At 44.8% G+C, this 23,318-nt stretch overlaps 1 protein-coding gene across 5 annotated transcripts in view; it reads left to right on the top strand.

Moving 5' to 3' along the window:
• Positions 1-13,350: 13,350 nt before the first annotated feature.
• The window catches only part of HLCS (holocarboxylase synthetase), a 236,052-nt gene continuing 226,084 nt past the window's right edge, over positions 13,351-23,318 (top strand). For 3 of the 5 annotated variants that reach the window (XM_047875105.1, XM_047875101.1, XM_047875102.1), the window contains exons 1-2: positions 13,351-13,505; positions 21,010-21,092. The gene's annotated coding sequence lies outside the window, so the exon portion shown is untranslated. Of the gene's footprint in view, positions 13,506-21,009; positions 21,093-21,219; positions 21,540-23,318 lie in introns of those variants that run through there. The other 2 variants (XM_047875104.1, XM_047875103.1) reach the window with 2 other exon arrangements.

Here is a 23,318-nt window from a genome sequence, read left to right as displayed (position 1 = left end):
AGTCCGACGTGGGGCTCGAACTCACGAACCGTGAGATCATGATCTGAGCCGAAGTCGGACGCTTAACTGACTGAGCCACCCAGGCACCCCAAAAATGTTTTCTAAATTTTAAGCAATGAGCATATATTTTTGCGTGGGGGTAAAGTACACATAACAATATTTACTGTTTTAATCATTTTCAAATCCAGCCCCTCGGCCTTAAGTGCATTCACACTGGTGCATCCATCAGCATTGTCCATCCCAGAACATTTGCATCATCCCCAAGTGAAACTCTGTCCCATTAAACACGACCTCCCCATCCCCACTGGCAACCACCGTTCTACTTCGTGTCGCTGTGGCTCTGACGATTCCAGGCACCTCATACAATTGGGACCATTTGCTCCTTTTGTGGGGCATGTAATTAATTCATAAACTATCAATTTACTCCTCATCCCAACTCTGCAAATACGCATTATCCTCATCTTACAGATTAAGAAACTGGGGTTCAGAGAGGTTAGGTAACTGGTGTAAAGTCACCATCAGGTTAGAGAACCAGGACTTGTGCTCCTGAGGGCACGTGGGCTTCAGAAACGGAATGCTGCTAAAGTCAGCTTAGAGGACAAGAAGGGGGTGCTCAGTGACTCAGTAGGTTAAGCATCCAATTCTTGGTTTCGGCTCCGGTCATGATGTCATGGTTCATGAATTCGAGCCCCGCGTCGCATCGCATCAGGCTCTGTGCTGACAGGGCAGAGCCTGCTTGAGATCCTCTCTCTCTCTCTCTGCCCCGTCCCTGTTCATGGTCTCTCTCTTTCTCTCTAAATAAATAAATAAACTTAAAAAAAAAAAAAAGGACAAGAAGGACCCAAGACAGCACCCTCACACAGTAAGCACCCTTTTCATGTCTTTTGTTTTGTATTTTTCTTCCTTCTGCTGAGCATATGCAAGACCCCATGTCCTGGCAGAGCAGGGACAATGAGAGCACAGACACAAAGCAGTATTGGATTATAACCCAAAGTATACAATAAATATCAGTGAGTTCATGACGATACCAGTAAATATTGAATGAGGAGAAAAAGCAAATCTCCCTAACAGGAGAGCTCGAAAGGATTTATGCAAATATGCCACCCTCAAACAGGTGGACTATAACTCCACAAACTATAATGAAAATGAATAGCGATGCATGTTTTTGCCAAAAATGTATTTAATGAAAAACCAACTCATTGGCAATACAGAATAAAGGTGGTAGTGGGTTTTGGTTTTTTTTTTTTTTTTTTTTTTAAGTTCTCTTTCTGCAGGTAGCGGAATTAAAATACAGTAACAGGAGGCATCTGGGTGGCTCAGTCGGTTAAGCCTCTGACTTCAGCTCAGGTCATGATCTCATGGTTCATGGGTTTGAGCCCCTCGTCAGGCTCCTGCTTCGGGTTCTGCGTCTCCCTCTCTCTGCCCCTTCCCCTGCTGTGCTCTCTCTCTTGCTCTCTCTCTCAAAAGTAAATAAATAAACATTAAAAATTTTTAAAAAATATATAATAAAAAAATGAAAAAATAAAGTACAGTAACAAATAAACTCCCGTTGAGGTAGTTGGGAATTCAAAGGGCTTTTGTCTTATCAAGTATGTTTCAATTATTCAACTTTTTTTGGGTCCAAGGAAGATGTTTATTATAGAGGAAGTAATTTGCCAAAGGGTATAAAAATCTTAAGAAATTTAATTAGGCCCTTGGTTGATAAACCAGGGGAAATTGCATAACTTCAAGTGTATGAATTCCTGCCTGGGAGGTGATGTGGGAAACAGATAAAATTGAGGCTCTATTTCTTGCTCTGTTCTCTTTAATTAAAAATTCTTTTTTCATTTGCTGACTTTCAGCCGTTGCTTAGAAACAAAGAGTAAAGATGTCAACCCTCAGGGTTTCCGGCTTGCCTAGGAGGAGGATACCAAAAGTCAAAACATCTCAGAGGGCAGAATATTTTTACATAAACAGTGTCGAAGACAAGCAGGGAAATGGGTGTTTCCTCTCCTTGTGTTTAGACCGACCCTGTTTCCTGTTCTCCTCTCCACAAAGTGCTCCGCAACTCCCAAAGCTGATTTAGAAGCTACAAGATGTTGTTATTGCTGTTGCTATTATTTTCTAAGAGATCTTTTGTGTGTGTGTGTGTGTGTGTGTGTGTGTGTGTGTGTGTGACAAAACAAAAAGTATATTTTTTTCCACAGGAATAAGATGCGTTGGGGTATTTTTGTTTTTAAAAATTATTTTTTTATTTTTTTTAAATCATGGTAAGATACAAATAACGTAAAACCTACCATTTATTGTAGTCGACACAATGTTACCTGAGTTACAGGTATACAGCATGGTAATTCACCAACTCTAAGGGATGCTGTGCTCACCACGACTGTAGCTACCCACTGTCCCCACACATCACTATTACAATAGCATTGATTGTATTCCTTTTATTCCTGTGACTTATTTATCCCATAATGGGATGTTTAAGTCTTTTTAAGTGTATAGTTCAGTGTCATGAAGTACATTCACACTGTTGCACCACCATCATCACCATTGTCTCCAGAACTTTTTCATCTTGCCAAATTGAAACTTTGTACCCATTAAACAGTAATTCCCCGTTTCCCTCTCCCTCTGCCCCTGGTACTACTTTCTTTTCTACTTTCTTTTCTATGAATGATTATCTAGATGCATCATATAAGTGGAATCATGCAGTTGTTGTCCTCTTGTTTCACTTTGCTTCAATGTCCTCAAGGTTCATTCATGCTGTAGCAGGTGTCAGAATTTCCTTCCCTTTCAGGGCTGAATAATATTCCATTGTATGGGTAGATCCATTTTGTTTATCCATTCATCCCTCAACGGACACAGGTTGTTTCGGCCTCTTGGCGATTGTGAATAAAACTGCTATGAACAGCATTCATCTGAGCTCCTGCGTTCAATTCTTTTGGTATATATTCAGAAGTAGAATTGCTAGATGATATATATTTCGTTTTGAATTATTTTTTTAAACATTTATTTATTTTTGAGAGAGAGAGAAAGAGAGCATGAGCAGGGGAGGGGTAGAGAGAGGGAGATACAGAATCTGAAGCACACTCCAGGCTATGAGCTGTCAGCACAGAGCCTGATGCAGGGATCGAACCCACGAACTGCGAGATCATGACCTGAGCTAAAGTCGGACGCTCAACTGACTGAGCCACCCAGGGGACCCTGGTTTTTAATTCTTAAAGCTTGAGTTTGCTTTTAAGACATTTTTTAGTTTAGGGGCTCCTGGGTGGCTCAGTTGGTTGAGCATCCGCCTTCCGCTCAGGTCATGATCTCGCGGTCTATGAGTTTGAGCTCCGCATCCAGCTCAACGCTCTCAGTGCAGAGCCTGCTTTGGATCCTCTGTCTCCTCTCTCTGCTCTTCCCTTGGTCTCTTGCCCTCTCTGAAAAATAAATAAACATTTAAAAAAAAAGAAGAAGGGGCGCCTGGGTGGCGCAGTCGGTTAAGCGTCCGGCTTCAGCTCAGGTCACGATCTCACGTTCCGTGAGTTCGAGCCCCGCGTCGGGCTCTGGGCTGATGGCTCGGAGCCTGGAGCCTGTTTCTGATTCTGTGTCTCCCCCTCTCTCTGCCCCTCGCCCGTTCATGCTCTGTCTCTCTCTGTCCCAAAAATAAATAAACGTTGAAAAAAAAATTTTTTTAAATAAATAAAAAAAAAAGAAGAAAAAAATTATTGCTTCAAGATGGCCAGAAAACCAGAACTAGGACATGAACCCAGGCAGACTCACTGGAGTCTGAGGCTTAGCACGCATACCACACAGAAGACAGAACTCCCTCTGTCATCTGTCACAATTGGTGTCACTCTACCTTCACACTGGCTTCCCAGGGGGCTAGTGATAGGAAAGATAAATTATGCTGGAGACTGAATGGACATTGGCCTCAAGACCATAGCTCATTCTCAAATGAAATCATTCATTTCTGGGTCCCGCGGAAACTGCTTCTATTCTGAGAAGTTGAAATTAAGACCCTCCATGTAAATTCTGCCTCTTTAGGATTTTATGTTGTTGAAAGTGAAGACACTTTTCTGTGTATCTATATTTTAATGGAGCTGGGAGAGGTATGGGAAACATGAAGAAGTAAAAGTGGGACAATCCTAGGCATCTATGGCTCCTGAACATATACAGCAATTTTTAAAATATTTTTAAATGTTTATTTATTTTGAGAGAGTGAGCGAGTAAGGGAGGGGCAGAGAGAGAGGGAGAGCAAGAGAATCCCAAGCAAGCTCCATGCCCAACACCAAGCCTGATGTGGGGCTCGAACCCATGAACCCAAGAGATCAGGACCTGAGCCGAAACCAAGAGTAAGATGCTTAACCGACTGAGCCACCCAGGTGCCCCCTATGCAGTAATATTTTCTTCTAACCTTTGAAATAAAGACCAGCAAAACTTGTCCACATCACTGCTCATTCTCTCTGATGAAGAATGGGGAGCCCTCCCAGAAAATGGGCATAGCCTTTTTTTTTTAAGTTTATTTATTTTAAGAGAGAGAGAGAGAGAGAGAGAGAGAGGACAAGGAGGGAGGGGGCAGAGAGAGGGAGAGAGAATCCCAAGTAGGCTCTGCACTACTCGAGCTCAAACTCACAAACTGCAAGACCATGACCTGAGCTGAAATCATGAGTCAGATGCTTAACCCACCGAGCCACCCAGGTGCCCCGGGCATAACCTTTTGAACGAAGTGTTTGCAACCTTCTGAGCGGTCTCCGTGGTCCGTTAGTTAGGTGGGTTGAGGCTCACACCTAGAACAGGCAGCAGCCCGTTATTTTCCCAGGCTGGCAGAAGTTCAAGCACATGGTCAGGGAGATTGCTGCCCCCCTGTGGCATGTCTATGCAGGCACATGGAAATGGGGGTCTGTCCCGCGGGGCACGACCCTCAGATCATCACACAAGTCCATGACATGAGTCGAGTACACCTGCAAGCTCATCTTTCTGCTGGCGTGGACACCACCTGGATGAATATTCCCAGCCCCAGCCCCATCCTTTCTGATGTCCCCATTGCCTGTTCTGCCCCTGCCCTTGCCCTAAACCTCAGCCCTGCCCCTCTGGTCTGACTTGGCACTCTGTCTTGCTCTTTCGCTCTTTCCTATGGACACTGTCATACATTCGCCCCCGGGGCTCAGGTTCCATCCAGGGGCTCCAGGGACCCTCTCATGCACCTGTCTCCAGCCTCTGGGATTCCACAGTGAACCCAGTTATGCACCAGCCAGACCTGGCCTGGCTCTCCAGGAGGGGGACTGAATACATGTCGCCTGAGAGCCTTCACAGCTCACCTGAGCCCACTGTGATAACCTCTTCTTGTCCTGTCTCCATGGGGTGACAGGCATGGCTCTGTGCTTTGCAACCAGGACCCCATAGAAAAGGAGCCTGTTATGGGCTGAATCATGTGTCTTCCAAGTTAATATGTTGAAGTCCTAACCTCCCATTACCGCAGAACATAACTGTATTTGGAAATAGGGTTTTTATTTATTTATATTTTTAATTTTTTCTTGAAGTTTTTATTTAAATTCTAGTTGGTTGGGGCACTGGGTGGCTCAGTTGGCTAAGTGTCCGACTCTTGATTTTGGCTCAGGTCATGATCTCACAGTTCCTGAGATTGAGCCCCAAGTCAGGCTCTGTGCTTACAGCGAGGAATCTGCTTAGGATTCTCTCTCTCTCTCTCTCTCTCTCTCTCTCTCTCTCTCTCCCTCTTCTTCTGTACCTCCCCAGCTTGTGCTCACTCTCTTAAAATAAATTAATAAACATTAAAAAAAATTCTAGTTAACATATGGTGTAATATTGGTTTCGGGAGAAGATTTTCACTAAAATCTTACATCACTTACCACACCCAGTGCTCATCGCAAGTGCCCTCCTTAATGCCCCTCACCCATTCAACCCATCTCCCACCCACCTCCCTCGAGCAACCCTTAGTTTGTTTTCTATAGTGAAGAGTCTCTTCTGGTTTGCCTCCCTCTCTCTCTCTCTCTCTTTCACTACCCCAATGTTCATCTGTTTTGTTTATTAAATTCTACATATGAGTGAAATCACATGGTATTAGTTTTTCTCTGACTTATTTCACTTAGTTTAATATACTCTAGCTCACAAAAAATACTCTAGCTCCATCCACATTGTTGCAAATGGCAAGATTTCTTTCTTTTTGATGGCCGAGTAATATTCCATTGTTTATATATATGCCACATCTTCTTTACCCATTCATCAGTCGATGGACATTTGGGCTCTTTCTATAATTTGGCTATTGCCGATAGTGCTGCTATAAACATTGGGGTACATGTGTCCCTTTGAACCAGTATTTTTGTATCCTTTGGGTAAATATCTAGTAGTGCAATTGCTGGGTCATAGGGTAGTTCTATTTTTAACCTTTTGAGGAACTTCCACACTGTTTTCCAGAGTGGCTGCACCAGTTTGCATTCCCACCAACAGGGCAAGAGCGTTCCCCTTTCTTGGAGATAGGGTTTTTAAAGAAGTAATTAAGGTCAAATGAGGTCACATGGGTGCGCCCTACTCTAACACGACTGGTGTTCTTTCTTTTCTTAATACGTTTTTATGTTTGAAAGTAATCTCTACAGCCAATGCAGGGCGCAAACTCACAACCCCAAGAACAAGAGTCTCAAGCTCTTCCAAAGAAGCCAGCCAGGCACCCTGATTGGCTCTTATAAGAAGAAGAGATTAGGACACAGACACACGCAGAGGGAAGACCACGTGAAGACACAGGGAGAAGACAGTTGTCTACAAGCCAAAGAGAGAGGACCTCAGAAGAAACTGAACCTCTAGCCTGTGAGGAAATCAATCTGCATGGCTTAAGTCATTCAGTCTGTGATATTTTGTTATGGCGGCCCACACAAATGAATGCAGGGCTCTTGGCATCTTTCCTTGTCTCTTCGGGGCCATTTGTCCTGCACCATTGTGCCTCTGCTTCCCCTTGTAATACCTGATAAATGACTTTGCTCATTTCCTGCTTGTGGCCTAATTTCAGCTTTAGCTGGATACTCCGACAACAGGTGCCTGGTTCATAATGGACACTCAATAAGTGACTTTTATTTTATTTTACTGTTTGTTAAATGTTTATTTTTGAGACAGAGAGAGAGAGAGAGAGAGAGAGAGAAAACAGGCACACAAGTGGGAGAGGGGCAGAGAGAGCAGAGGACAGAGGATCTGAAGCAGGCTCTGTGTTGACAACTGAGAGCCCAATGCGGGGCTTGAACTCGCAAACTATGAGATCATGACCTGAACCAAAGTTGGATGCTTAACTGACTGAGCCACCCAGGTGCCCCAACAAATTATTTTTAAATGAACAAATTCTATTACTTTTTAAAACACTTATCTTCCCAAGTAGAGTGGAACTGTGTTCTTTGCTTTGTATTCCCCAAACCCAGAAGAATCTCTTAGTATTAGCATGGATATAAGTTTGACTGTGCTTTAGAGGCCCCACGTAAGAGTGACTTACACAAGATAGAAGTCAGTTTCTCACATAAGAGTGTGGACAGAGGTGATCCGGAGCTGGAAGGGAGCCCAGCTTAATTAGCTTGTGTAGGTTCATGCTCCCTGCCTAGGTGGTTGAGAGCCCAATTTTGATTTTGAATCAGGTCATGATCTCATGGTTCATGAGTTTTAGCCCAGCGTTGGGATCCGTGCTCACAGTGCAGAGCCTGCTTGGGATTTTCTCTCTAGTTTGCTCTCTGTGCCCCTCCCTGCTCATGCGCGTGTTCTCTCTCTCAAAATAAATTAAAAAAAAAAAAAAACAAAAACCAAAAAACACTAAAAACGAAAGTGTACCTAAATAATAGGGGTGTAGAGAAAAAACCCACAAACTAGCAGCATATACTTTAGGAAGTTGAAATATACATTGTGGTGTCAATATAAACTCCAAATCTAGTTCAAAATAAAGGTCTAAAACATAGGCAGCCTTAAGCAGTATTTTGTATGCCAGAAACAATTAGAATAAATATACACATATGGCAGAAGTAACTTCTACGACGATCACCCATTTATTTCAAGCAGCACTTGATATGTAAGAAGTTCAGCTGGAATTTATCTTTTTAGATCTTTCTTGAAACCCCCTATCTCCAGTCCCATTGACACTACTGGTCCCAGACATCATTTCACACCTTCCCCATGTCAGTCTCTCCTCCCTCTGATCTAGACTGTTCGCTGTCTTGAGCGATTTTTCCTGATGCTATGTACTGGTTCAAAACATCAGATGATTCTCTGATCAATTCCTAACCTCTTGGCTGAGTATCCTGGATCTCCATAGTTACTTGATATTCAATACAAGTTGACATTTGAATAGCTTGGGGGGTTAAGAGTGTACCTCCCTTTCAGTCAAAAATCTGCATATAACTTAAAAAATTTTTATTTAAATGTTTATTTATTTTTGAGAGAGAGAGAGAGAGCGGGGGAGGGTCAGAAAGAGAAGGAGACACAGAATCTGAAGCAGGCTCCAGGCCCCGAGCTGTCAGCACAGAGCCCGACGCAGGGCTGGAACTCATGAACTGTGAGATCATGACCTGAGCCAAAGTCAGAGGCTTAATCGACTAAGCCACCCAGGTGCCCCAGCATATAACTTTTTTTTAAGTTTATTTATTTATTTATTTTGAGAGAGATAGAGAGAGCAAATGCATGCATGAGCAGGGAAGGGGCAGAAAGAGAAAGAAGGAGAGAGAGAATCTCAGTCTCCACACTTAGCATAGAGCCTTATGCAGGGCTCAATCTCATCAACTGTGAGATCATGACCTGAGCTGAAATCAAGAGTCAGACGCTTTACCAACTGAACCACCGAGGTGCCCCAAGCACGTAACTTTTGATTTCCCCAGGACTTAACTACTAATAGCCTACTGTTGACCGGAACCCTTGCTGATAACGTAAGCAGTCAATTAACACCTATTTTGTGTGTTATACGTATTATGTACTGTATTCTTACAGTAAAGTAACCTAGAGAAAGGAACATGTTATTAAGAAAATCATAAAAGAAAATCCATTTCAGCGCTATACTGTATTTATGGAGAAAAACCTGCAAAAATCCGCATCTAAGTGGACCCCTGCTCAGTTCAAACCCATGTTTATCAAAGGTCAACTGTGTATCCAATTTACTCCTCACTCTAGAAAACCAGTTGTCTTGACATACTCCTTATTCATTTTTCATTACGTTTTATTAGTAGATTGTGACATGGCTCAGAAATAACCCAATATAAAAAGTGACAGAGTGAAAAGTCCCCTTCCTCTTCCTGTGGCTTTCCACGGCATTCCCCTGTGGCCAACTTTTCAAAGTGTCTTGTGCAGGCTTCAGGGTTCTTTATGCAAATACAAACAAATACACTTACATTTTCTTATCAGCCTCTCTGCCTTTGGCACAGAAGGTAGATTACTATATTCCAGGTATTTCTATTTAAAAAAATTTTTTTAATGTTTTCATTTATTTTTGAGAGAGAGAGAGAGAGAGAGAGACAGAGACAGAGCATAAGTGGGGGATGGGCAGAGACAGAGAGAGGGGGAGGGAGACACAGAATCTGAAGCAGGCTTCAGGCTCTGAGCCGTCATCAGAGAGCCCGACTTGGGGCTTGAACTCATGAACCGTGAGATCATGACCGGAGCCCAAGTCAGATGCTTAACAGACGGAACCATTCAGGAGCCCCTAGATATTTCTATTTCTATATCAATGCACAGAGAGATTCTTCCTCTTTTTTTTTTTTTTAAGAGTTGTGCAGTGTGCCAGTGTGTGGAGTACCAACATTTACTTAACTGTCCCTACCTGATGGACACTTAGGTGGTTTCCAACCTTCTGTGACTACACACAATGCCTCAGCCAATAACCTTATGCAGGCAGACAGCATTTTGCACATATGTGACTCTATCTGCAGGCTATATTCTTGGAAGAGGTGCCTGAGTTTGTCATCACTATACCTTGTCCTCTTTCCTTTGGAACCACCTATGGGCCTAGGCTTCAATGCCAGGAGCCTGTCACACTCCCTTGTCCCTTGGAGAGATTTATTCGACAGCGCAGTTGGAGGAAGTAGCATATTGTACGTATGACTCATGGAACACGTTGAACACAACGTTACCTTTCACCATCTCTTTAAATGCATCCAGGGAAATAGTCTCATGGCCCGGGATGAAAACTCTAAGGGGCTGTAGGAGTTTCCCAGGGCTTCTGTAACAAAGTACCGCAAACTGGATGGCTTAGAACAACAATTTTATGGTCTCACAGGTCTGGAGGCTAGAATTGGACTAGTAATTCTTAGCAGGGCCATGCTCCCTATGCAACCTGCGGGGGGCGGGGGGGAGGTGTCCTTCCCGCCTCTTCCCCACTTTGGTGGGTTGCTGTGTCCCTTCAGTCTCTGCCTTGGTCGTCACTGCTGCATCCTTCCTGTTAGGATGACCTCGTCTTAACTCATTCCATGTACAATGACCCCATTTCCAAATAAGGTCCCATTCTAAAGCACTGGAGGTTAGGACTTCAAAATATCTTCTTCGGTGGGGGGGGGGGTGGGTGGGTGGGGGGACATGATTCAACCCCTAACGTAGGCCCCACCCTTTTCTGCTCATTTTAGGCAGGAGATAATGTGAGGGTTACTTTCGGTCACAAGCTCATTCTCAGTTCAGAAACTATTTCTAGTCCTAGCAATTAATCAGTCCTTCAAGCCCCATTCCAAGGCCAGCTGTGGGTCAGGAGCTGGCAGGTGCCTGCCTGCAGGAAGGGGTGTGGTTGGAGCTTGCTGCTCTCTGTTGACTTCCTTGGTGCCCTGCCCATTCGCTCCCCACCCCCACGGGTTCAGCCTCCAACCAGGGTGGGAGAGGTGGGGGGACGGGACAGGTCTGATCCTTCCGACGACGGGAGGTTCCATGCTCTCTGGGGCTGTTGTTCAGGTCTTTTTCCTCTCGTGGGTATTTTTGGAATTTCTTTGGAGATTTCCAACTTGGAGAATTCTTGGCTGCCGATCTCCCGATTCTGGCAAATGCAACTTGATTTGGGGAATTAACTTGCAACTTCTTCAGCCCTAGGAATCCAGCATTCCTCCCTCTGCCCCCAGGCAGCCCTTTTGGGCAGGGCCCTCAGTGATTCAATGCCAGCCTCCTACTCTCCCCCAAGGCCCACAAGTGATTCAAGGACCTCTAGAAGGACTGCAGACAGCTGCAAACTTTGAGCCTTGCCACCAAAGCAGTTGGTCGGTCCAACTGGACTTCCTACAGGATATCAGACGCATGTCCACAGGGTCCTCCAAATGCAGGGACACAGACTAAGACACTCTCTGGGCTACTCCTGGTAGGAGGGGCTGGAAGAAACCTCTCAGCAAGCCCAGGACTGTCCCCAAATAAATCTCACCCCACTCCTCTCCTCACTCTGACCCCTTGTATTTCCTTGTTCAGGTTGATGCACTGAGGGACTAGGTCAGCATCACTTCCTTTGCAGCTCTAACAGGTGGAGCTCTTCCTCATCCTCCCTTTGTAACTGATATACAGGTATCATTATGGCATCTCACAGAAGGTTCTATTCTAGTATCTTCCTACCTGCCAGCATACTGACTATAAGTAAAAGAAAGTGGTGGTTTATGGGGCACCTGGGTGGCTCAGTTGGTTGGGCATCCAACTTTGGCTCAGGTCATGATCTCATGGTTTGTGGGTTTGATCCCGGAGTCGGGCTCCGTGCTGACAGCTCGGAGCCTGGATGGAGCCTGTTTCAGATTCTGTGTCTCCTCTCTCTGCTCCTCCCGCACTCGGTCTCTCAAAAATAAATAAACATTAAAAAAATTTTTTTTAAAAAGTGGTGATTTACATATTCTGTCCTTGCCTTTTAAAGAAGGTGGGTCCAGAAAACTGAAGGGCCTTTCCAAATTTTTTTAAAAAAATAAACTTTATTTTTAGAATAATTTTAGATTTACAGAAATTTCGCAAGATAGTGGAGTTCCTATAAACCATTTTACCGTTATTAACATATTACATTATTACAGTATATTTGTTACAGTTAATAAACCAATATAGATTGTCTGTAGTTTGTACTTTATTCAGATTTTCTGTTTTTCCATAATATTCTTTTTGTGTACCAGGATCCCATCCAGGCACACACATTATATTTAACTATCAATTTAGGCTCCTTTTGGCTGTGAAAACCTCTCAGATGGTCCTTGTCTTGAATGGCCTGGACAATTTTAAGGTCAGGTCAAGTATTTTGTAGAAATTTCCTCTGTTGGGATTTATTTGATGCTTTTCTCATGATTATTAGATCAGGTTATGGATTTGCGGGAGTGTGGTATAAATAATATATTGAGTCTTTGTCCCCAGTTCCTAGCACAAAGTTCCTAAACCCTTGGAAGTTCCTGGCAAGGACAACCACAACTGAGTTTTGTGAATGAGGTGATAATTGTGGGCTCCCAGGTGGCTCAGGATGGGGGAACCATCCTGGTAGCTGGGAACCAACCGAGTAAGAGGGTTGTCACCTACCTCACCCTCCACCTATCTAAATGAAATCCTAGGAACCCATAAACGGAAGGGTTCGGGTTGGGGCCAAGTGGGGCCCCGGCAAAAGGCACGGGAGCTCTGGACCCCCCTTCTGAGCTTCTCCTCCATCGCACTGTTCCTGAGTTGCCTCCTTCACGGTACACGGGGAGCAGGAAGTGAAGCCCTTTACTGAGGTCTGAGTGTTCAAACTGGAGGGGTAGGTGCGGGAACCCAGGAATTTGTAGTCGGCGGGACAGAAACGTGGCTGGCGTCTGAAGTGGGGGCAGAGAATCGGAGACCTGGTTGTTGGTGTTGGAAAGGACAAGACACCACGTGTTTTGTACCAGGAGAGAGAACCCCCTTAGGGAGAACGACCAGAGAAGGCCAGCGGAGAGCCTCTGTTTTTGCTGAGCATCCCGAGGGAGGATCTATAAGGCAGTTGTAAGGGGATGAGAGACTGGAGGGCTGCATGGAGGATTTAAAAAAAAAAAAAGTGTACAAGGGACAAGGCGGGGACAGAAGGCTGGTACAAGAGAAGCACCCAATGGCTGTTTCCCCAAGAGCGTGGTCCCGCGTCTAACGCTAGAGGAGCGCCGGGCGCCGCGACAGCCCCGGCGTTTTCACGCCCTCCCGCGACCCCAGGCGATCCCGGCAGAGGAGCTGGCCCGCCTCCATTCCGGCCGCCGAGGGGGCGCGACAGGATCGGGCCAAGTCGCGGTCCCGGCCGCGGGGCAGGTCGGAAGACCCTCTCCGGCCCGCGAGAGAGGGCGGCGCTTCCGGAAGGGCGCGGAAACCTCTGGGATCCGCAGCGCCGCCGCCCTCGCGCTCCTCCCTGCGGGTGCCCCGGCCAGCTGGACTCGCCCGCCAGTGCGCACGCGCGGCGCCGCCGCCGGGAGGCCCCGCCCTCCGCCCGGCTTGGTCATAGACGCACGTGTGCCAGGTGCCAGTGGTGGCGGGAAACAGCAGGACCGGCCCCTGCGCGGCCGGAAATCGGGTGAATTTTCTGTAGCGTGGAGGCGGCGGAGGCTTTCCAGTGACCCACATCCAGATACGAGGGAAAAAAAATATTGGTACGTTTGCCAACATTGAAAAACAAAAATGGTTTTGGGGCGGCTGGGTGGCTCAGTCGGTAAAGTCCGACTTCCGCTCAGGTCAGGATCTCCTGGTTTGTGAGTTCCAGCCCCGCGTCGGGCTCTGTGCTGACACCTCAGAGCCTGGAGCCTGCTTCAGATTCTGTGTCTCCCCCTCTCTCTGCCCCTCCCATGCTCATGTTCTGTCTCTCAATAATAAATGTTAAAAAAAAAACAAAAAACAAAAGAGAAAAACAAAAATGGTTTTATGGGCAAACGAAAGCCTACCGGAGAGAAAGTAAAAGAGGGGGAGAAAATATTTGCAACGTATGTCACAGGTACAGATAAGTCAATAAGACTGAGGGAACCAGAGCTCAAAATTCCAGTTTTAAAAAAGACAAGAGACATGAATGGACAATCTGCAAAAAATAGTATAAAACGGGCTCTTAAGTGAAAAAGTTTGGTTCTTCTAATAGAAATGCATATTACTCAGCGATATTTCTCACAATCCAATTTGCAAAAGTCAAAAGCGAGGGACAGGCTGTGTGGCACTCACTGCTGGTGGGATTGCAAGAGCCTACGGCTCCTGTGGAGGGGAACTTGGCAACTTGGCAACTTGATAGGTGTTTGCCCTTTGACCCGGCAGTTCCACAGCTAGAAACTCAGCCTCAAGAAACACCTACACCAATATGAAAGTATGTATGTGTACAAAGTTACCTATTGCAGCATTATTTGCAATGACAAAATTTTGGAAACCATTTTAGTGCCAGTACATACATAGGCAATGGATTGGCCAAACCGGGACATCCACACCAGGAAGTACTATGCAGTTGTTAAAACGAGTGAGGAAGATCTCTATGAACTGATACGGAATGATTTCGAGGATATACTGATAAGTGAAAAAAAGCTACATACAAAAAAGTACGTACATTATGCTATTTTTATGTAAAATAAGGGTAAAGAGTAAACTATCCAAGTATCTGCTTTTTAGTAAAAAAAAAAAAAACAACTTAAGAATCAACTAGAAACTAATTGGTTACTTACAGTGGCTGGGTGGGAATGGGGTGAAACTCTAAGAGGGAATGACATGTATTCAAGCATACTTTTGGGGAGTAGTTTTGACTTTCAGAAACGGTGTTTTAAGCAAAAAGTAAAATCAACAAAGATGAGGGAAGAGAAAACTAAAATTGAATACAAACAGAAGTAAACAAATGAACTAAATGGTATAGTAAATTAACTGCAGGGGAGAAAGTAAACCCAAATTACTTTTGAACACAAATCTTTGTATACCTTCTGTGTGTAAACAAGCAAACAAAACTACAAAGAAATTGTGAACTTCGCTTAGTTGGCAGTGGTCTGGTGTAGCCATTCTGAAAATATTTTCTGCGTTTTGTGGGATTAAGTACATTGACGAACATAATACTGATGGGAGGCAGGATTCTCACTGGGAGTAGGGTGTCACAAACATGGAGGGAGGGGTGGCAAAGACGAGCTCTGTGGATTGGAACCAGAGCTCTGTGGATCAGAATCTATTTCCTAGATCTGCCTGCTGAAAGAGCCTGGGGAACAGGACCACTTCAAGAGCCAGGAGCATTCCTGTGTCCGTATCTTGGTTTCTAAACACCATTGTCCAGCGCTCCCTGGAGTAATGGCAAGGAAAGTGAAAGAGAAGGTAGGAACAGCTTGAAGTGCCAGCTGAGAGCTAAGAGGTGCTCAAATAATGATGGAAACAGGCCAGGAAGGACACAGTGGGGGCAGATTGACAGGGCTTCCAATGGCCAAATTTGCAGCAATTTGAAATCAAAATGAATTATGACAGTGGTGAATTATGACATTGGAAAAAAAAAAAAAAGGATCCGGGAGCCTCGGTGACTCGGTTGAGTGTCTGACTTCAGCTCAGGTCATGATCTCACGGCTCCTGTGTTTGTGTGTTCGAGCCCGGCATCAGGCTCTGTGTTGTCAGTGTGGAGCCTGCTTCGGATCCTCCGTCCTCCCCTCTCTCTCTGCCCTCTCCTGCTTGCTTGCTCTCTCTCTCTTTCTCAAAAATAAAATAAAAACAAAAAGAAAAAAAAGGACGCGTAAGTCCAGAATGATACTAAAAAGCAGATGATCTTACAAATACATACACAGAGGTAAAAGGGACAGCCCTTCTTTACAGTAGAATGCCAGCTAATAAATACTAAAGGAACAGCAGAGTTAGAAAAGTAACTCCATTACAACTATTATAGCAATCACTGACTCAGGCAGGAGTTGTTAATGGATGCTAAATCCGCTGGTTGAAAGCTTGTTGGGGAATACTATGCAGGCTCACTCCACAGGAAACTTTATAGTGTGTGTGTGTGTGTGTGTGTGTGTGTGTGTGTGTGTGTGTTTACTGTTTATTTTTGAGAGAGAGAGAGAGAGAGCAGGGGAAGAGAAGAGAGAGAGGGAGACACAGAATCTGAAGCAGGCTCCAGGCTATGAGCTGTCAGCACAGAGCCTGACACAGGGCTCGAACCCACAACCTGAGCCGAAGTCGGGTGCTTAACCAACTCAGCCACTCAGGTACCCCTCCAGAGGAAACTTTATAGTGGAAAAATCTGGTAGATACCACTTTAACCGAGTGATCAAAGTCAGCATCATCAATAAGGGTGACCTGACATCATGTGCCCAAAATGCATAACCTGAATTGGGTCATGAGGAAGCCTTAGACAAACTCAAATTGAGGGATAATGGTATGAGATGCATTCTTAAAAATTGTCAAGATCTCGAAAGACAAAGATTAAGGAACCATCCAGATTAAAGGGGAATAAAGAGACATGACAACTGCATGAAATGTGTGACTTTGGAAGAGAGAATATTGCCATAAAGGATGTTACTGGGACAATTGGCAAAATATGAGCATGTACTGAACGAGATGTCGGCCTTTGATCAATGTTAAATTTTCTACATTTGAACATTGCAATGTGGTTGTGTAAGAGAACCTTCTTATTCTTTTTTTTTTTAATCTTTTAAAAAAAATTTTTTTTTTTAACGTTTATTTATTTTTGAGGCAGAGAGAGACAGAGCATGAATGGGGGAGGGACAGAGAAAGAGGGAGACACAGAATCAGAAGCAGGCTCCAGGCTCTGAGCCATCAGCCCAGAGCCCGACGTGGGGCTCGAACTCACGGACTGCAAGATCGTGACCTGAGCTGAAGTCGGACGCTTAACCGACTGAGCCACCCAGGTGCCCCGAGAACCTTCTTATTCTTAGGAAATTTATCCTGAAATACTTAGGGGTGAAGAGACAGGATTTCTGCAACTAATCTCAAATGGTTGAGGGAAGAAGAAAAGTCTGTGTCACACCTTGTCCCACTTAGTGGACACACCCACTTTGCATAATATATTCCCTACTGTTGAATGTTAAAAATTTTCCCATTAAGGGAGTGCATGGGTGGCTCAGTCGGTCGAGCATCTGATTCTTGGTTTCCACTCAGGTCACGATCTCATAGTGTGTGAGTTTGACCTCCACATCAGGCTCTGTACTGACAGGGCACAGAGCCTACTTCGGATTTTCTCTCTCTCTCAAAATAAATAAATAAACTTAAAAATAAATAAATAAAAATTTCCAGTTAAGGAGTGCCTGGCTGGCCCAGTTGGTAGAACATTTGACTTTTGATCTTGGGTTAGGAGTTTGAGCCCCATGTTAGGTGTAGAGATTACTTTAAAATAATAATTTGGGGTACCTGGGTGGCTCAGTCAGTTAAGCGTCCACCTTTGGCTCAGGTCACAATCTCATGGCTTGTGAGTTTAAGCCCCACATCGGGCTCGGTGCTAACAACTCAGAGCCTGGAGCTTCCTTCAGATTCTGTGTCTCCCTCTCTCTCTGTCCCTACCCCGTTCACATTCTGTCTCTCTCTCTCTCCTTCAAAAATAAACAAACATAAAAAAAATTGAAAATAAAATAATTTAAAAAATAAAAAAGTAAATTTTCCAATTAAAAAATCACTCAATGTTGCTATCAATATCTTTATGAATATAATTTCTTCTTTTGTTACCATTTTTATTTACTACTTTTTAATTTTTTATTTTTTAAGAGAGAAAGCGGGGGAGAAGGGTAGAGGGAGGGAGAGAGAGACACTTAAGCAGGCTCCATGCGGAGCCCCAGCACGGGGCTCAATCCCATGATCCTGGGATCATGACCTGACCCGAAATCAAGAGTCGGATGCTCAAACCGACTGAGCCACCCAGGCGCCGGTTGTTACCATTTTTAGAATAAATGCCCACAATTATGAATCCCAAATCGAAGAGTGTGTGAGTGTTTTTATGAGCTTTAAGAAGAGTAGTAGTTCAAGATGCCAAGAGTGGCTGGTTTAAATAGAAGGTTGTGTGTAACAGGGGAGGTGACGGCATAGAGCTACAAATAGCAGGAGATTCTAAAAGCAGCTGCTGGAGCTACGGTGCAAAGGACTCTTGTGTCACTAAGAAAACTCCCCACACCAAGCTCACAGCAGGACACTTAGCTGACTGAACCACCCAGGCACCCCACAGCAGACCTCATAGGTTAGTAACACCCCTGCCATTGTCCTGGGAACCATGGGTCTAATCGAAGCCACCGTGGCCTAAATTTGGTGCACAATAAGGGATTTGTGATTAGCTGGCTCACTGCCTCCAGAGGATTCTTGTAAAAACCACAATGTGAAGTTTTGTGTTTGACAACCTCACAATTCTCCAAGGCAGATGTGAAAATCAGTATAAATTGCAAATCAGAAAGAACAAGCATGGGGTGCCTGGGTGGCTCAGTTGGTTGAAAAGTCCGACTTCGGCTCAGGGCATGATCTCCGGCTCGTGAGTTCGAGCCCCGCGTGGGGCTGTGTGCTGACAGCTTGGAGCCTGGAGCCTGCTTCAGATTCCTCTCTTTCTGCCCCTCCCCTGCTCATGCTCTGTCTCTCTCTCAAAAATAAATAAATATTCAAAAAAAATTTTTAAAAAAAGCGTCTGGCTCTTGATTTCAGCTCAGGTCATGATCTCACAGTTCGTGGGTTCGAGCCCTGTGTCGGGCTCCTCGCTGCTGGTGAGGAGCCTGCTTGGGATTCTGTCTCCCTCTCGCTCTGCCCCTCCCCTGCTCACTCTCTATCTCTCTCTCTCAAAATAAATAAATAAGCATTAAAAAAAACCCAAGTATTTGGCCTAAAAGATATTCAGTTGAAAACAGATAAAAACCACTGGTAATTGGAGGTAAATTGGTATAACTATTTTGGAAAACAGTTTAGCATTATCTTTTAAACCCGAACGTTATTAGCTCAGCCTAGCAATCCCTCTCCTGGGTCCACACCTGAGAAGTGTTTGCTCACAGGCTCTGGAGACAAGGGGACGTTCAGAGCAGCGTTGTCTGTCACAGCAAACAAACTGGAAAAAACTCCCATGTCCATCATTTGAACAGTGGCTAAATAAATGATATTGTAGTCGTGCACTAGAATATTAGCCGTGAGAAGGACTATAATGCAGCTATGCAAAATTATATGTGTCAATCTTAGAACGATTGCGTAGAAAAATGCAAGGCTCAGAAGTGCACTTACTGAAGAAAAAGTGCACGTACTTTTAAAAAAAATGTTTATTTATTTTTGAGAGAGAGCTTGAGCAGGGGAGGGGCAGAGATGGGGGGAGAGAGAGAATCCTAAGCAGGCTCCTCTCTGTCAGCACAGAGCCCGATGCAGGACTCGAACTCATGACTGTGAGATCATGACCAGAGCCAAAATCAAGAGTCAGACACTTAATCGACCGAGCCACCTGGTGCCCCAAAAAGTGCACTTATTGAATTTAACCCAAAACAATGTACTTTGTAGGGATACGCTCATTTGTATTTAAGATATATTTTTAAAGCAAGGGAATGATAAATGGAATAATAATGGAAAAATAAATGGAGGATGAGGAGTCTGTGGGATGAGATAGATAAGAAGTACAGAGGTATTGGCAATATTCTAGTTCTTTTCCCGTTTAAATGTGCATTGTGAATCTCCTTCACAGGTGAAGAAATGCAAATGGCCAGTAAAACATAGAAAAACAAAGTTTTTCTGATAATTCAAAAGGAAAGAAGAACTACTCTTTTAATGTTTATTTATCTTTGAGAGACAGAGCACGAGTAGGGGAGGGGCAGAGAGAGGGAGACGTAGAATCCAAAACAGGCTCCAGGCTCTGAGCTGTCAGCACAGAGCCCAACACAGGGTTTGAACTCATGAACTGTGAGATTATGACCTGAACTGTAGTCGGATGCTTAACCAACTGAGCCACCCAGGCACCCCAAGAACTACTCTTTCAAAGAGAGATATCATGGGGCGCCTGGGTGGCTCAGTCGGTTGACCTGCGGACTTCAGCTCAGGTCATGATCTCATGGCTCATGGGTTCCAGCCCTGCACCGGGCTCTGTGCTGACAGCTCAGACCCTGGAGCCTGCTTTGGATTCTTTGTCTCTCTCTCTCTCTGCCCCTCCCCTGCTGGTTCGTTCTCTCTCTCTCTCTCTCTCTCTCTCTCTCTCTCTCTCTCAAAGACACTTAAAAAATTAAAAGAAAACAAAGAGATACCATTTTTCATTAATGGAGTAAAGATTTTTAACTTTATTTTTAATTTTATTTTTTTTAGCAAAGACTCTTTAAAAAGGCTGTGCTAAAATAGCCCCTAATCCTCCATTAGGAGATAAAATGATACAACACTCAAGAAGTTTGGCCTTAGGTTGCTGTAGTCTTAGGTTCATATCCTTTGACCTAGTAATTTCACTTATAGGAACATAGGAATATATGCTGAACGATTACCAGAAAAGTGGCTAAAAAGTTTTGTATAGGACCCTGCTCTTCAGCACTGTGTGAGCAATCACTTGGGGAAAAACAAACAAAAAACAACAAAGCAGCCCAACAGAAGACTGTTTAACAAAATCATGGAACTCTCAGATGTGGAATATTTTGTATCTGTCGGCAATTATTCTTGAAGACATGCACTCTGGTCACCCCTGAATTCTCCTTTTTTTATGAGAATCCTCGGCAGTGATGGTAGATCTCAAGTTGAGGTTTTCTCTGACCTGAAGCCATCCCCATCCACTTACCTGGAGGTCAGACTGGATTCCTTTTCCCAGATGCTTAGTCTTTGCATTTATCTCCTTTCTTTTCTTTGGGGGGGGGGGGGGGGGGAGAGGGTGGGCAGTATTCCTGATAGACATCATGTGTCATTGAAGGTCCTATCACAGGATAATGAATTCCCTATTCCCCAAAACACAGATGGGGAAGGCTCAAGTTCTTGCTGGCAGAATCCACGCTTGGGGTAGCAATGGAAATCTACCAGGGGCCCCTAGGAAAGGAAGAGTAAATCCAGATCTCAGTCCCTCTTGTGATGAAGGAAGAAGTGACACCGGCAAAGCAATGCACTGAATAAGCAATTTTAAACCCATACTCTGCATCTCCTTCACCAAACATCCCATCAAGAGGGGCTCAATTTGGCTACTTTTCCCTCTTATTTAGCAAAACCTTTAGCTACCTTCATTTCACTATGTACCAGGAATAAAGACAGATCCTGCCCTTGCCTTTGGAGAGTTTCCAGCCTCAAAGAGAAGGCAGACGCACGGTTCAAGCAATTACAAGGTGGGTGAGATGTTGCTGGAGTGTGTGGAAGGTGGGGAGGGGAGGCTCACCTAGCCTAGGGGTCGGTCCAGCGAGACCTCCCTGAGGAGGTGACACTTTGACATTTAAGGCAAGACCTAAGGACAGGCAGGAGAAAGTTGGGGCAGGCCAGGCAGTGTTCTGGGCGGCCAAGTGGACGAGCGACGCGAGAAGGTGCTCTTGGTGGAGCCAGAAGTCCCCGTTAGTGTGGCCAGCGGTGCCTGAGCGGTCAGAGTTTGGGGTTGTGCGGCGGCAGTGGGGCCCCACCGAGGGGTATCCCTACCTGGCCTTTCCCACTGTCTGTTTCCGACGCCCCTGCTGCCACCTGCTTTGCTCTTGGCGGCGACGCCCCCGCGCCCCATTCGGGTGCATTTCACCGGGCAGGTGCAGGTGCGGCCCTGCCGCGCGGGCCCCGGGCCCTGGTAACAGGTACGTGCTTGCGCGGATTGCGGGGCTCCGTCTTGCCAGGTCAAGTGCCGGTCCGGCTCCACCAGGCACTGGGTGCGGGCGCTCCTCGGTGGGTTCTCCAGCTCGGGTTTCCTGCCTCTGAGCCTGTTTATTCCCCTAGGGGGAGTTATTTATAGAAAGGAAGCGTTTGATCGCCTCCTGCTCTTCTGGTTTTGCTTTTTCTTTTCTTATTCAAGATGCCTGACTGGGGGCTGGATGCAATCATCTTTTCGGGGTTGAAATCTAGTTCAAAGCGGGCTGTATACAGCAGCTCCAATTCAGCTGCGTCATCTGCTCTTGGCTTCCCTAGGAACGGGCCCTTGTCTCTATTTAGGGCTTTACGAGCATTTTTAAACACTGTACATATAACTCTGTGGTTACTGAGTTACTTCTTCCTTTTCCACAGTCTGAATTTCTCCTTTATTCCACCAGATTTATATTATTTTATTGTAAACTGCCTGCAATGCTTTTGAGGCTAAGAAGTGGGATTTGCAGAAACTCATTTTATTTTTTTGTTTAGCTATATTATAGTTTCTTTTTAAAAATTTTTATTCAAAAGTTAGCTACCATAAAAAAAAAAAGGTAGCTAACATACAGTGTAGTCTTGGCTTTAGGAGGAGAACCCAGTGATTCATCACTTACATACAATTCCCAGTGCTCATCCTAACAAGTGCCCTCTTCAATGCCCATCCCCCATTTTCCCCACTCCCTCCTCCCACCTCTCTCAACCCCAATTTGTTCTCTGTATTTACGAGTCTCTTATGGTTTGCCTCCCTCTGTTTTTATCTTATTTTTCCTTCCCTCTTCTATGATCATCTGTTAAGTTTCTCAAATTCCACCTATGAGTGAAATTATATATCTTTCTCTGACTCACTTATTTTGCTTGGTATAATACCCTCCAGTTCCATCCACATTGTTACAGATGTCAAGATTTCATTCTTTTTCATCGCTGAGTAGTATTCCATGGTGTGTGTGTGTGTGTGTGTGTATACACCACAACTTCTTTATCCATCAGTTGATGGACATTTGGGCTCTTTCCATAATTTGGCTATTGTTGATAGCGCTGCTATATTATAATTTTTTATCTGAACTGTAGTTGACAATGATTTAGGTGTACAACATAGCAATTCGACAACTCTGTATGTTATGTTATGCTCACCACAAGTGTGGCATAAATACATTTAAAAAATCACAGGTTGGGGTGCCTCGGTGGCTTAGGTGGTTAAATGTTGGACTTCGGCTCAGGTCATGATCTCACGGTTTGGTTTGTGAGTTCTAGCCCCTTGTTGGGCTCCATGCTGGCAGTGTGGAACCTGCTTGAGATTCTTGCTCTCTCCTCTCTCTGCCCTTCCCCTGCTCATGCTTTCTCTCTCCATCTCAAAATAAATAAATAAACTTTTGTAAACAATCAGGCAAACAAATAATCACAGGTCAACCTGCAAAGCAAAGGACACCAGAAAGGGCCATGGCTGCTTTTCTGGGTCCCTTCCTGGAGTCATGATGCTTGTGCCTCTATGGAAACACAAATTCAGTGAAAATAAGAAACCAAAGCCACGATGGCCTGGGAAAGTGGGAGGCTGCATGTAAAACATTTCTATTTTCCCACCGATTCTTTCCACCAAACTTTGCTTTCTGACCCATGAAATTTCCAGTAGCAAAAGTTTATAAAAGGACTTCTTTTTTTTTTTTTTCCTGTTTAAGCAGTGATTGGCTTTCCCTCAGCACATGTCTTAGTTCCTAGGAAAAAAACGTCCAGGTTGG

Source organism: Prionailurus viverrinus, chromosome C2, assembly GCF_022837055.1.
Source record: "Prionailurus viverrinus isolate Anna chromosome C2, UM_Priviv_1.0, whole genome shotgun sequence".
Taxonomy (NCBI): Eukaryota; Metazoa; Chordata; class Mammalia; order Carnivora; family Felidae; genus Prionailurus; species Prionailurus viverrinus.
This window is presented reverse-complemented; position numbering and strand designations above follow the sequence as displayed.